General features: G+C 50.0%; 1 protein-coding gene across 1 annotated transcript in view; it reads left to right on the forward strand.

The window, feature by feature from the left end:
• The first annotated feature begins 1,811 nt into the window (after positions 1-1,811).
• St3gal1 (ST3 beta-galactoside alpha-2,3-sialyltransferase 1) overlaps positions 1,812-13,611 on the forward strand; it is a 68,705-nt gene continuing 56,905 nt past the window's right edge. Inside the window, exon 1 of the mRNA XM_075960880.1 lies at positions 1,812-2,098. The gene's annotated coding sequence lies outside the window, so the exon portion shown is untranslated. The remainder of the gene's footprint in view (positions 2,099-13,611) is intronic.

Consider the following 13,611-nt stretch of genomic DNA (forward strand, 5'->3'; position numbering starts at 1 on the left):
AAAAGTCTAAATGGCCCACATTAGATGCGGCTGGAAGATGCTGTGCTAGGAGGGGCGGTAGCTGGACCGACTGGAACTCTGCCCTCCTCTCCCATACACACAAAAGAATGCCAGGTGCTGCAGTGTGACCAGAGTCTTGGAAACAACAAAGCTCGCAGAGATACTTCCAAGGGACAAGAATATCATCCCCTGTCAAGCATGGCAACCCAAATCAACCTAGGACAGCAGAGAAGAGGACTTACTTAGCACAGGACATAGAACACCTAGGAGACCCCTCCTCTCAACTTCCCAGGAGGAAGGGACAATCAAGTGGCAAATAAGTCCCCAGGAAGGCTTAACTGAAGGAAGGAGTCCTTGTTCATAACGCCCCCACCCTCTGCGAAGTGGGACTTGTGGGTCTCTATTCTTTCCTATCTTCCCTTTTCTGATAGTTTATTTTGTCTTTCTCCCTTCTAATCAATTCTACTGCCCCGGGACTTACACAATGCCTCCACCCTATGTAAGCAGGTCAGGAGCACAGTTGAAAACCCACACCTTCCTCCTTCAAGCTGCGGGCTTGGACTGAGCTCTTAGAAGATGCCAAGGACAGTTTCGTGAGCTCTGCATGCCTGTATCCACTTGCTCAGCACAGCAATCCCTAGCAAACAGACGCCGCCTTAACTAGGGCTATTTACTTGCAAGTGAGGACGTCAAGGCACCAAACCTAGGAAAAAGGACCCACCCTCCCATGAACCCAAGATCACACAGTTGCGGAGAAGCGCCGCAAATTCTCACCCACATTACAATTTCCTTCCGATGAATAAACAGCTAGGCAGCCCTAGCCTCCTCCACTGCAAAGGTTTATCCCCAGAAGCAGGCTCAGCTGAAAAACGAAAAGACCCCTGCGCGCCCTGTCTTTCCTCTTAACATTTCACAGAAAAGTTTCCAGAAGAGATAGTCCCAGTGAGAGGACACGAACTAATAACCTAGTTTTTAGAAATGCCCTTTAAACCTACTGTTTAGGATCTATGACCCGCACTCTGTAAATTCCGTCTCCACTAGCCTCACCTCTCTATTAAAACAAGGAGGGCCAGAAAAACCGCAAGGCTAATCTAACCAAACCAAATCCCCAGCCCCAAACTGCTTGGGGGACCGCTCTAACTCAGGTTCCCACTGAGCCCAGCTCGGGAACGCGCGGTTGCCTGTCCATCCACGAGGGAAAACCCGTGGCGAGCAGGCAGGAAGGGCGGGGATGTGGATGCTACGGAGCCAGGCTCTGCGGATCTGAGTCTTGGCCGCCCCGACCAAGGCTACAGTATATGCTATCCCTAATCCGCCGTGCCCCTCCCCCAGCTTCCCTAAATCCCACCTCCAGTCCCACGCCCTTAAAGGAAACGGTGGCTCTGCCCGACCACCCGCAGGGGGATCACCACCTCTCTCCACCGCGCACTGGACTGGGGCTCTTCTGGGCACAGCCACCCACGTCCTCTCGGTGCACGCCCATCACCTAGTCCCTGGGGTTGACCCCACGGGCTTTAGGCCTCCCGGGAGTTCGTCCCTAGCTTCGCCCACTGTTCCCGCAGAGACCCTCTCTTGGGGCGGTGATCCAGTGCCCGCGTCGCCTCCTCCGGAGTCTCTCAGGCCGATCCGGCCTCCACCCAGCCCGCTGCGGTCCACGTGGCTCGACAGTGCTATATTGGGCTCGCAGGAAGCTCCAAGCTAGGGGAAAGCCGAGCCGAGGCCGGGCGGGAGGGGCGAAGGGGCGCCGGGGCTCCAAGGGGCGGGCGCTGGGCGGAGGAAGGGGAGGGCTGCGCGCCGCGGAGGCGGCCGCGGGGCTGGGCGCGTCCAAGTCGCCGCTTGATCCCAACGGCGGGAGAAGACGGCCCCTCCCCGGACGCCCCGCCTCCGACTCCCGTTACACCCGGGGGAAGGTGTTCCAGAGGCCTCTCCCATCCTCACCCCGCCTCCCGCTTCCCCGGCGCTAGCCTCCGCCGGCGGAGCCCACTATGCCAGACACTTTCGACACTTTGCAAAGACAAAGAGCCCTAGACCGGAGGGAGGAGAGAGGAGGAGGCAGAAGAGGAGGTAGAGGAGGACCCGGAGGTGTGAGCTGGTCGGGGTGAGTATCCCGGACACATCTCCTTAGATACCCCTCCGAACCTCCTAAGTGCCCCAAGCCGGACAACTCCGGCGTGTCTCCGGCGTTGGGTGAGTGCGCACCCAGCTGGTCGCTGTCCGGGTGCCCCAGGGACGACTCCCCCTCGCGAGTTGGGGCTCGGGAAATTCCGCATGTGTTCTCTAAGTGCAGAGGTGCTTGTCCGGACCTCGGAATAGAAGGGGTGGGGAAGGGGCTAGGAAGGTATGACAGTAGGAGTGAGACCCAAGACCCTAGGCGCCAAGAGGGAGACACGAGGAGAGAGATCTCTGTCTCAGTCATGGCCACCACAGTGGTCTCAGGAAGAGTGTCAGGGAAGAGACTCCAGCTCTGACGTTCCAGGCTCTTTGGCGCTTACTGGAGAAGCCTCCCGGAGCTCAGAGAGGGAGCCTACGGTGATTGAGGCAGCGATTCCCCGAGCGGCCGCGGTGACATTGCACCCAGTACCGCAGTAGATCCCCACCCGGGACGCGGGTAGGAGACTCCATTGATTGCCCACACTCTCTAGAGAAACATGTCTTGGGCTGGGACATTGTGGGGAACGCTTGGAGGCCGTTGGTTATTTAGACCAGAGGTAGTGGGACTGCATCCGGATGGAGTATCCCAATCCGCTGTGAGCAGGCGCAGACCCAGGAGGAGGCTTTTGGCCCCCAGGACACCTCTAATCCCGCGTTGCTCCGGATCTCTGGGAGAAGTTGGCGCTTAGGACAGGACAACTGGATAAGGTGTTTTGGAAAGTGGGTGGCTTAGCGTTGGCAAAGGGAGCACGGAGAAGGCAACTCGAAACTTGGGAGTCTGCTCCAACCCCGTTAAACGCCGCAACTGCCAAGAAATAATGTGACAAAAGTTAGCAACTTGTCTGCATCTCCATAACGTGACCAGCGCAGGGCACGGTCCGCCCCTCTGATAAGAGCACCAGGGTGGGGAAACGGTGACACTGTACAAGGCGAGTACTGTTAGCTCCGAATGGGACCGTTGCGCAAGCAACTTTCAGTCCTCGGAGTTTTTGTTTGTTTGTTTGTTTGTGAGGGTTTGAGCATGACCTTGCGGGAGGCGGGAGGCAGCGCGTCCGAACCCGAGCTGGGCATTGAGTAGACCGGTGCCCCCTTCGTGGTATAGGTCAGGCGTCTTCGCCCTGCCTCACGGCAAAGTTTCAGGAAAGGGTGCCCGGACTCATCCCCCCCCGCCCCCGCCCCCCCCCCCCCCCCCCGTCTGCTGAAACCTGGAGTTTCCCCGGCCTCTTGCACAAGGGTCTTAGCCAGCTCCTACCGCCAGTAGGAATTAGTGGCACTCCTAGAGGACGTGCGCGCTCTGGAGTGCTCGAATGGGTGGGGGCTGGGCTGGCCACGGCATCTCGGAGGTTGATTCCCAGGAGACATCAGTGACCCCCGAGGACAGGAACAAGCTGGCTCAGTTGCCACATCAGGCATTCTCCAGACTTTTACTGTGTTTATGGGCCACCCTCTCCTCTCCCAGTTTACCACTGTCGCGCGTCCCCACGACCACATGGACTTGTGGTGAGACGAAGCGCCCACCTTCTCTGCGGCAGGTGAGGGGCGCTCCTGAACAGAAAAGCTGCTAGGAGCAGGGGACGAGGCTATGCAATCTCTGCCGTCGCTCCTGGCACATAGTAGATGCTAATACTGTACTCAGTGAAAAGGCCTCTAGGACAGAAGGCTCTAGCCAGAGTCAGAACACCCCTCGTCCCTTATCATTACTACTAAATTTAAATTCATCCAGCGGCTTCTAGGAGCGCGCTGAGCACCTACTACCTCCCTCGCTAAACCAGTGTGCGTGTTTCTGGAAACTGCGGGCGATGTCCCCTGATTTTCTTTCTTGGATGATGGCCCAGAGTGCCCCCACGTTTGAAAAAGAGAGATGCACTGCCCCCTGCCGGCTGCTTTGGAAACAACGGCTAGGCTAAGCTGTGAGAAAGGGAGACCAAAGCCTCAGGGTTGGGCCCCTGAGCCTCGTGTACTTCCCCTTCCTGTCCCAAACACCAAAGTCTTGTCATTTTCTGAACTTCCGTGATTGATTGGCTGAAAAGAAAAAATAACTAAAATTCACCGTTCTGTGTCTTATGCGTGTGCCTAAAATTGGATGTAGTAGGATGGAGCCTTTCGCTGTAAACATGTGATTTCGCCTCTCAGAGTCTCAGTTTCCTTTTCTGTAAAGTGGAGCCGTTACTACAGGCTCCAGAATGAGTCCTGCAGAGTAGATATTATGCATGACTGTGTGGATGTGTACCGTGCTAACATATGCTTACAGTATCCTTCTGGGTGTGCGTGGATGTGGACAGGAGCTGACTAAAGGAATGAAAGAATCAACAGTGGACTTCTTCCCTGTCCTTTCACGTCCATCCCCTGCCTTATTTGTTGAGATCATACTGACCATCAAAGCCAGGGCCTGGGCTTAGCAGGAGCTCCCCTCCCCACACTGACTTTGCATCAGGCAGCAACATTTGACCAGATCTGGAGCTAGAAAACAGGAAGTGTTACAGGATGTGACCAGGGAGGTTTCTTTAAGGGTGTGAGCTCCCCTCAGCTGGCTTCTGTAGCACCAAGCAGAAGCTGACTTTTTCTTAGCTATTTGTGGATGGTGCTGGTGCCGGTAAGATCTGCAGGCGCTGGCTGTCACCACTCCAGCCAGTTGGGACCTCTGAGCAGTTGGCTGTCAGCAATGTCAGGAGTCCTTGATTCCCCCCAGGGAATCAAGTTATCCATGTGTGGGCCTGGAAGAAATGGATGCCATGGGGGGTCCTAGATCCTCAGGTATGACCTTGTGACAAGTGAATCTCCATCTCTCCTTCCACCAAGCAGCCTATCATGTCAGGACTCTGACCTAGAAACAAGTGTCAGGCAGGCTTCACCTAAAAGGACCCCCCCCAACCAGATGTGTGCCTTTGATACCCACCCAACCCCCCCCCCAACCCCATCAATTTACCTGTCTGGAGCTGATGGCTCAAGGGTTTGTGTTTGGACAGGGCTTTTGCTTTGTGGAAGCTGAACCTTAGCTCTCATCCCAAGCCCTTCCCAGTCTCCAAAAAGCAAACAGAAAAGAAAAGAGTAAAGTTCATCAGTCAACTTGTCCTTGTACAATGGTCTCTTATCCAGGTATTGCCCAAGATCCCCATAGATATCCAAGACCTTGGCTCCCATGGGGCGCGATGACAAAGTCCAAATTTTAAACTAAGCACAGCAAGATTAACCGTAACTAACAATGAGATAGAACAATTAGAGCGATATTCAACAATACTAGTTGCTTCAAACCTATCGTTTTAAAACTTCTAGAATTCTCTATGTCATATTTCTTGAACTTCCGCTGATTACTGAAAATTGGAAAGTGAGACCAGTGACGAGGGAGACTTCTAGAGGACTTGGCGCTGACTGCTTTGTGCACGGAGAGCTGGCCTGGTCGGAAGAAATCCAGAAAACAGACTTTCAGGTCCTTTTTACCCACATGGAAACTGCATTCCCCATCACTAGCCTGAGAACCTGAGAGCTCGTGTGTTCTACTTTGGTCAGAAGAACCCAGACGTGACCCCGGTGAGAGCCTGCCTTTGAGTCTCGGTGCCAAGGCTCAGTTGCTTTGCAACGTGGCACCCAAGCTGTCCTGGGTCCTGGGTCTCAGTTTCACCCTGCGGAACGAGAAGTGGCTGCGGTGCTCTATTGACTGTCACCGGGGGCCTCTTTGTGAAGACAGTCCCCAACTTCCTTATGTTTGTTCAGATTCTTCCTCAGAACTAGGCTGCTCGGGGAGACTGGAGCATGTTACCCCCAGGTCACAAGCGCCTCCCTTCTCGCTGACAGGGAGGCTTCCTGTCTTTGTGAACCCTCTCTCACTTGGTCAGGCGTCCGCTACCAGTTTTCAGTGCTGGGTTTTGAGAGACCCATCATCACCTATCATTGGAAAGTCTGGAATTTACTGCTTCTCAGCTTACGTTGGTGGGGATGGCTAGATTGCTATGATAGCCAATGTTTACGGGGACTTTGTTTTGTTCGAGATACCTCAGAGGGTGCTAGAGATACCAGGAGTGGAAAAACACGTGGTCCTTGAACTCTTGCTGTCCCAGAGGTCTCAGTACTCCTGGGGGAGATGCGTGGGATGATAAAGAACCGTGGAGGTATGGTATTTAACACAACCAAAGCCACTTGTGCTGAAAGGGCCACCAGACAGTGATTCCCCTCTTCTTGAGGGGTCCATAGAAGGAATCCTAGGGGTTACTAAGCCTCAGGAATGCAGGGTTTCTGCTATTGGTCTGCAGCAGAGCCGATGCCGTTTCTTGAATGGTGTCCTACAGATATCAAAAGTGTCGCATCCTGTGTATGCAAGAAAATAGAGCCACTAAGATGACAGGCTGCCTCTGGCTTCTGCAGAAAGTGGAGGTGACAGGAACTAGGTACTTTGGCCTCAGAGTCCTTTACTGTGTCCCTTTCTCTGGCTGGTTTGTATGCTAGGACGGTTGGAGCCTGCAGGGCCCTCGCTGAAAGCCTCAAAGGGTACGGCTACAGGCCTCACCATGGTTGTGTGTGAAGCTGAGAGGCTGCGCTGGATTTGCTTTGAAAATGTATCTTAATGCTCTATTTTGAATATTTGACATACACCTGTACACATACCTCCCATGTAGATTTGAACAGCAGATTCAGGAGGTTGGAGTTTAAAGGACACAGCAGCCAGCAGTGAGAGAAAGTGCTAGCTCTCAGGGGGACACAGCCACAGGCTAGCTGGATGAACAGGGCAGTCCTTGGACCTCTGTGCTACGTGCTGAGTGGGTGCATGGGACTCTCCACTCGGTTGTGGGGATAGAGAGGAGATGAATGTGCAGGTTCACTCATGGAGGCTCCAGAGCCTTCAAGTTCCAGTCGAATGAGGTCTGTTTATCAGAAAAAGTGATGGTGTTGGGGTATGAGTCTGTTCTAAATGGTACAAAGGAGTTCGAAAGTTCCCGAAAACTCGTAGGGAAACCCTACAAATAGGCAGCTGATTTTAAGGTAAAACAGTTTATTAACCTCTTTGAACGTTCCCCACGCTGCCCTGGAGGAGCCTGTATTTCTTGTTCCTTTGAGTAGTAGAAAACCTTTAAAAAGCCCTTCTTCCCTGTGGAAGAACAAAAGTGCTAAATTGCTAAGTGGTCGGGCCAGGGACTGAGAAGTGTTCCCAAAGCACTGTTACCAGGGACAGTAGCCTATTTCAGAACACTTTAGGCTGACTGAGGGGAGAAGGATAACTTAGATCTAGTTTAAGGTGACCAGAATGGACTGAGTCTAGCCACCATGATCCTGGTGGCGAGGTATGGTATGAAGGTTAATTTTAAATGTCTCCGTGCCACAGTCTAGAATGAACTGAAAAGAGAGCCTCAATTGAGGGACTGCCTGGATATGACTGACCTGTGGCCGTTCTTTCGGAGGCTTGTCTGTCTTTATTGCTAATTGGTATAAGAAGACCCAACCCATTGTGTGTGTAATCATCCCCTAGCCACGGGGGTCCTGAGCTATATGAGACAAGAGAAAGTGACATGGAAATTAGCTAACACGCAGCATCTGCGCATTGCAACATCCCTAGTTTTGTTCTTGCCTCAGTGGCTGCCTGGAGCCTGGAACTTTAGATGAAAACCAACCCTTTAGTCTTCTATGTTGCTTTTGGTCAGGGTATCTCTTATAAGAACAGGAATGAAAATACAACAGGAAGGCTCTGGTGTAGGGATGCTTCCCAGGTCAGGAGGCCAACCCAAGAAGGGAAAACTGGTGCCTGGGACTTAGAACTCTTGTCCTGGCTGGTATGCTCAATCTTCCATGTCCTAAGTAGGAGACAGCAAAGTAAAAGGCCATCCTGGCTTTCATCCCAGGAGTTAGGAAGAACCTGGGAGCAGAAGTTTATGAAAGCATGTCTTATTTGCAACCCCTAAGAAGGATTTCAGTAACATCTACTTTTTCTTAAGTGTTTAGTGCATGCTCCGAAGTATGAAGTGTTATAAACATCTTGACATTTAGGGTTAGACAGGAAATTCAAGTGCAGGGTTGCATAAAGGACTTTTTTTCCCCCAGAGGCTGGGCAGCACCTGGGGGAAATTCATCAGGAAATGACGCAGTACCTTCTCTGCCTCTGGAAAGGATGCAGAGAAAGGGGCTGGGATCCTAGATAACATGGCAGTACAAATTCCCAGAGGCCCTGGGGAGAGATGAAGGGGACTGGAGAAGAAATCAAACCCTTTGCCCTAATCCAGCCTGCTATGACCACCTTCAAGCTTCTGGAAATACAGCCTCCCAGAAGCCAGGGAAGCAAACAAGACATGGGGTGGGGGTGGGGGATTGTCTTTATTGTATCTTCCTGAGAAGGGAAAATGATGGGGTCAAGTATAGAGGGCCAGCTGGGTCGACTGAGGAGATCCAACCCTTACCTGTTGTCTCAGCTGATTATGCCACATCCTGAGTCAGCTGTAGGTCAGACCAAGGATTCCGCAATGGTCAGTGAGAAGCTAGAGGGTAAATCCCTTAGATGGAGACCCTAAAATTCTTAAAAGTCCTGGTTTAACCCATTGTATCAGATTGCCCCCATGTGTGTCAAAGATAAGATGGTAGCAAGGCCCTTTATTCCCTTTCTGTTGATAAAGCAAAATGCCTGGGGTTGAGAAATTGTAGAGGAAAGAGGTTTGTTTAGTTTATAGGATTGGGAGTTGAGAATTCAAGCAGCTTGGCATAGGCTCTGGTGAGGTTTCCTGGCTAAGGTCCTGGTGAATGGCATTAAGGATCGTGGACACTAGGGAGAGCTCACAGGAGTCAAAAAGCTAGTTAGTGTGAGGCTGGGCTAATCTGGTGTCCCCACCCCTTAAAGATCCTACCTTCACTTAACACTGTTTACTAAGGGCCGAGTTTCCAGCATGGATCCTTAGAGGACCCACCGAAACCACATCCAAACCCCGCACAAGGCCCTCAGCTTGTCCTGCCTCCACTCACCTCTCAATGGGAAGTGTTAAGGCTTGCCTGGGTTTCAGGACACCTCAATTAGAGACTGCTATTCAGCGACCAGGTCACTCACCTGCTCCCTGCCTCAGTTTCCTCTTTTGTTTCACAGATCTACGTTGTACAACTGATGTCAAAAAGCAAGCTTGTTGATTAATAGTTTCACTGTACGTCTTGGGTTATAAGGATTTCCCAACAAGTGCTGGAGGTTTTGCGTATGTGTGTTTGTATTTGTGGATGGTGCATGCATCTGAGTGCCTGTGAGAACGCATGCAGTGGTACATTCAGAAGTGAGAGTCGGACATGGGGTGTTTTCCCCCAATCCTTCTCTACCTTAGTGCCCTGAGATGGGGTTCCTCACTGATCCAGAAACTAATTGTTTTGTTAAGGCTGTCTGGGCAGCAAACTCTTGCGGTCCATCTATCTCTGACCCCCCAGTGCTGAGGTTACAGGTATGTACAGTCTTGTTTGGCTTTTTACTAGTGGTATGGTAGAGGTGTTAGTGGTGGTAGTGGTTGTGGTAATGATAGTGTTGCTCATGGTAGTGGTGATGGTGGTGATAATGGTGGTGAGCATGGGTTCTGGGAATTCAAACTCAAGTCCGTCCCTGAAGCAAGCACATTTACTCATGGAGCCATCTTCCTAGCTCCCTAATGTCAGTTTTTCACTCCTAAGGTTTAATTTCTGGACACGTTGGTGTGGGGACAAGCTGTGTCCCACAATGGCATTTTAAAAACCCATCCAAAGATCACATAATAAGACAAGAATATTTGCATATTAAAAGTGTCTTCCAGGTGGTCTGGGGTTATTTGGAACTTTTTTTTTTACCAGTTCTTTTTAATGTGTGTTTTTGTCTTGTTTTGTTTTTTTCTAAAATCTGAAATTACTCAACCATATAAGCCTGAAAGGATTTTTTGAAATTTATGTTTGTTATTTTTAACTGTGTATATGTATGTGTCTCTGTGTGAGGATATGTGCACATGAGCACAGCTACCCACAAAGGCCAGAGACATCAGATCACCCTGGAGCTGGAGTTCCAGCTGATTGTGAGCCTTCTGATGTGGGTACTGGGAATTGAACTCAGGTCCTCGAAAGAGCAATATGTGCTCTTGATTGCTCCCGTCTATAACTTGAAAGTTTTAAAGAGAATATAAAATTAGAGTTAAAAAAATCAAAATCAGGATTGGAGAAATAGTTTAGGGATTAAGAACATTAGCTATCCTTCTGGACGACCCAGGTTCAATTCCTAGCACCCACATGGCAGCTTACAACTGCCCGGACTCCAGTTCCAGGAGATCCAACAACCTCACACAGGTATACATGCAGGCAAAACACCGGTCAATCAATGCTCATTAAAAAAAAATCAATTTGATCCGATTTTGCATGCTTTTAATCCCAGTAGCTGGTAGGCAAAGGCAGGTAAATCTCTGGGTTCAAGGCCAACCAAGACTATATTGTAAGACATTTTCTCCAAAAAACAAATAAATAAACAAATCAGATAGACCATCAGAGCAATTGAATATAACATCAGTTTCAAATGAAGTGGTAGGATTAAAAAGTGACACGAGGAAGGGACCGCTGGCATATGCAGAGAGAATACTTCCTTGGCTTTCACTAGACATAGTTAAGAAAAATCTAATCCAAATAGATTATATTGTAATAGATTTGGCTTCATTAAAACAAAACAACAAAACGCAATTGGAATGCACAAGGCACTAATGTAGCCAATTGACTACAATTTATCTCTGTTCATACGTACTTCGTAGAAAGCCCTTCAGAAAAAAAATTAAAGATAATAAATAAATTAAAAATAAATAAATAAAAAATAAAAACAAAGCAAACCTGTGACTTTTCTAACTGAAACAGAATGATTCCAAAATACTCTTTCATGCTCAAAAGGCCCTCGTGAAAGATGGCAACTCGTCTAATTGGCCATTTACTTTTTCAGAAATAAAAGAGTCAGTGGGAAGAAAAGAAAACCACAACTCCTTCTTTAGATCCCAAAAAGAATAGCTGGGAGCTTCAAGTAAATCTTCTAATTTCACTGGCCGTGTAGTGAAGGCCTCGTTCCTCTGCCCGGTTCTGGTAGACTGTGGCTGTAGCAGGGCCTGAAGGAGCCTTCATCTTGGGAACAGCCAACCTCAGCTCCCACAGACTTAAATATCTGGAGCTGGGTAACTTTCTGAGTGTCACACTTGACAAAGGTTCTTCCCACTCTGCAATTACACATGTAGACCATGGGACTCTGAGATGTCAGCATATAAAGGCACGTTTGTGATGGTCAAGGGACAACGCTCGAATTTCTCTTCTCTCCCTCCACTGGGAGAGTCCTAGGGATTCCAACTCAGGTAGCCAGACTTGGTAGCAAGGCCCTTACCTGCTGAGCCATCTGGTTTGTCTTAGATCTGTGTCTTTTTCTACAAAATAAGGAAGTAAGGTGTCTGGGCTCCTACCTGAGAGAGCCATGATCATCACTCAACTTGGCCTAGCCTGCAAGCAAGTTCCCTGGTAGGAGTTTCTGGCCCTTCTGACACTGCACCCCTGATCTTCACAGCAGCCTAGGTGGTCTCTATACTTTTATTCTGACTTCCTTCTCACTGATTCAGAAACTGGAAGCCGAGAGTCAGAGAGGTTAAGACACTGATGTAGATAGAGTTCCGTAGCCAAAAGTGGTAGCGTTGGAATTCCCTGGCACTTTCAGAGCCCAGACCCAGACCACATGCCATGTACTTAGAGCGATGATCCTGTACCTTGCTGCTCTGCACTGTGGAGGTTTGGGGGCTGTGGGTGAACAGAACCGCATCTGACATTACATCAGCTCCCAGCCCAGTCCCTAGATCTGCCCCATCTGGAGCATGATCGTGGACTCAGTGCTTTGACTACCTAGTCAGATGGAGGTCCTGAGTCTCCCTACTTATTTTCTCCTGAGTCTAAGACCATAGCTTCACCCTCTGGTAGACTGGTACTTGTCGTCAGCGTACCCCAAGAGTCACATTCTAATCAGGCTTCGTGGGTTGGCTTGGTTGGTTCTGAACTCATTTGTCTTTGCTATCTTCACTTCCATCTCAAGTCTTTGATGGCAAGTGCGTTTTAAAAAATTATCATTATTATTATTAGTAGTAGTATGTGCCAGCATGCACTGAATCCAGATGGCGCCTGGGGACCAAGTGATGCCCAAAGCCATGGCGAATCTCCAAGAAGTGGAGCAGAGCTAAGCATCTAGTTTGAGAGCCAGACAGAGAATGTCCCCCAGCTTCCTGGACGGGCTCCTTGTGAGGCCGACCTCTTTCATTTCAAGTGAACTGAGGAGTGGAAGCCTGGGACCTCGCAAACCCTCCTTTTAATAACATCTTCACAAAAGACAGGAAGATGCGTCGTGCCTTTAGTGGAAGATCTTCTAATCCTACCACCTGGTGGAGGGTCAGAGGGGGAAAGCCGGTTGCTTGGGAAATATATTAGCTGCCACAGCCAAGAGTTACCCCGTGGGGGTGCAGAGCTGGAGGTTTCAAAGGCTCATCTTCAATGTAAAAATGTGTCCTTTCGGTCAAAAAGGAAATTAAAATGAAGTGAGAAGATAAGATTGGCTGCTAGTTGTCCTTGCCACCCACTTAATAGGAACTTCGGATAGAAAATACCTATCCCGAGCTGCCATGATGGACCAGCAGGTGAAAGTGTTTGCCAGGCAAGCCCGAAGACCTGTTCTGTCTCCAGAACCCAGGAGAAATGACTCCCACAGAAAAGTTGCCCTCAGACTTCCACATGTATGTCATGTCGTGTGAAAGCGTGCGTCCACCCCCAGCCCCACATGCAGACACACTAAATAAAAAAGAAAGAAAAAAGAACTGCCTTCTGGAGCGGAAGCACTGGCTCCGACATAAAACCCTGCGCTGTTTTCTTATCTGTACCTGTGACCTGGAGCTGACTGAGAGAAGCAGCTGCAAGCCCAGAAGTACGTACAGGATTATACAAATGAAACTGATCCCTATGCTATGCCAAACCCACAAAGCAGAGGAAGCCCTGGAGGCTGTGGAGCGAGTTTGGAATATGGACAAGCAGCATGGCTGGAAACCATCCTTGGGGTGCAGTCAGGGAGGTTTCGTCTTTGGCCCTGAGCTACGGGATCGTAACTGTTGCTTGGATTTGAGGATGCCATGAGCTGATCCAGAGATAGCAAGTCACAGAGGTTGCACGCCGAGATAGCATGAAACGAGAGTTACGAAATCATAGTGGGTGCCCTTGTTCAACCTTCTCCTCCCCAATAGTTCAATTATTCATCTGCTGAGTCACTCACTGATTCATCGGCTCATGTGTTAAAATACTAGCTCTGCCTCTTCATAGCTGTGTGACCTGGAGCGAGGCGTTCAGCCGTTCTGTGCTTCCGTTTCCTCATCTGTGAAACAGAGGTCCTCACGGTGCCTGTCTTCCAGGAGGTACCTAGTGAATGCCAAAGGAGTTGCTACTCTGGAAGTGTTTGGAAAGGGTTGCTGGAGCTGTGCTCTGAGCGACACTCTCAGCATT

The sequence above is a fragment of the Microtus pennsylvanicus genome, chromosome 2 (genome assembly GCF_037038515.1).
Source record: "Microtus pennsylvanicus isolate mMicPen1 chromosome 2, mMicPen1.hap1, whole genome shotgun sequence".
NCBI classification, from domain to species: domain Eukaryota; kingdom Metazoa; phylum Chordata; class Mammalia; order Rodentia; family Cricetidae; genus Microtus; species Microtus pennsylvanicus.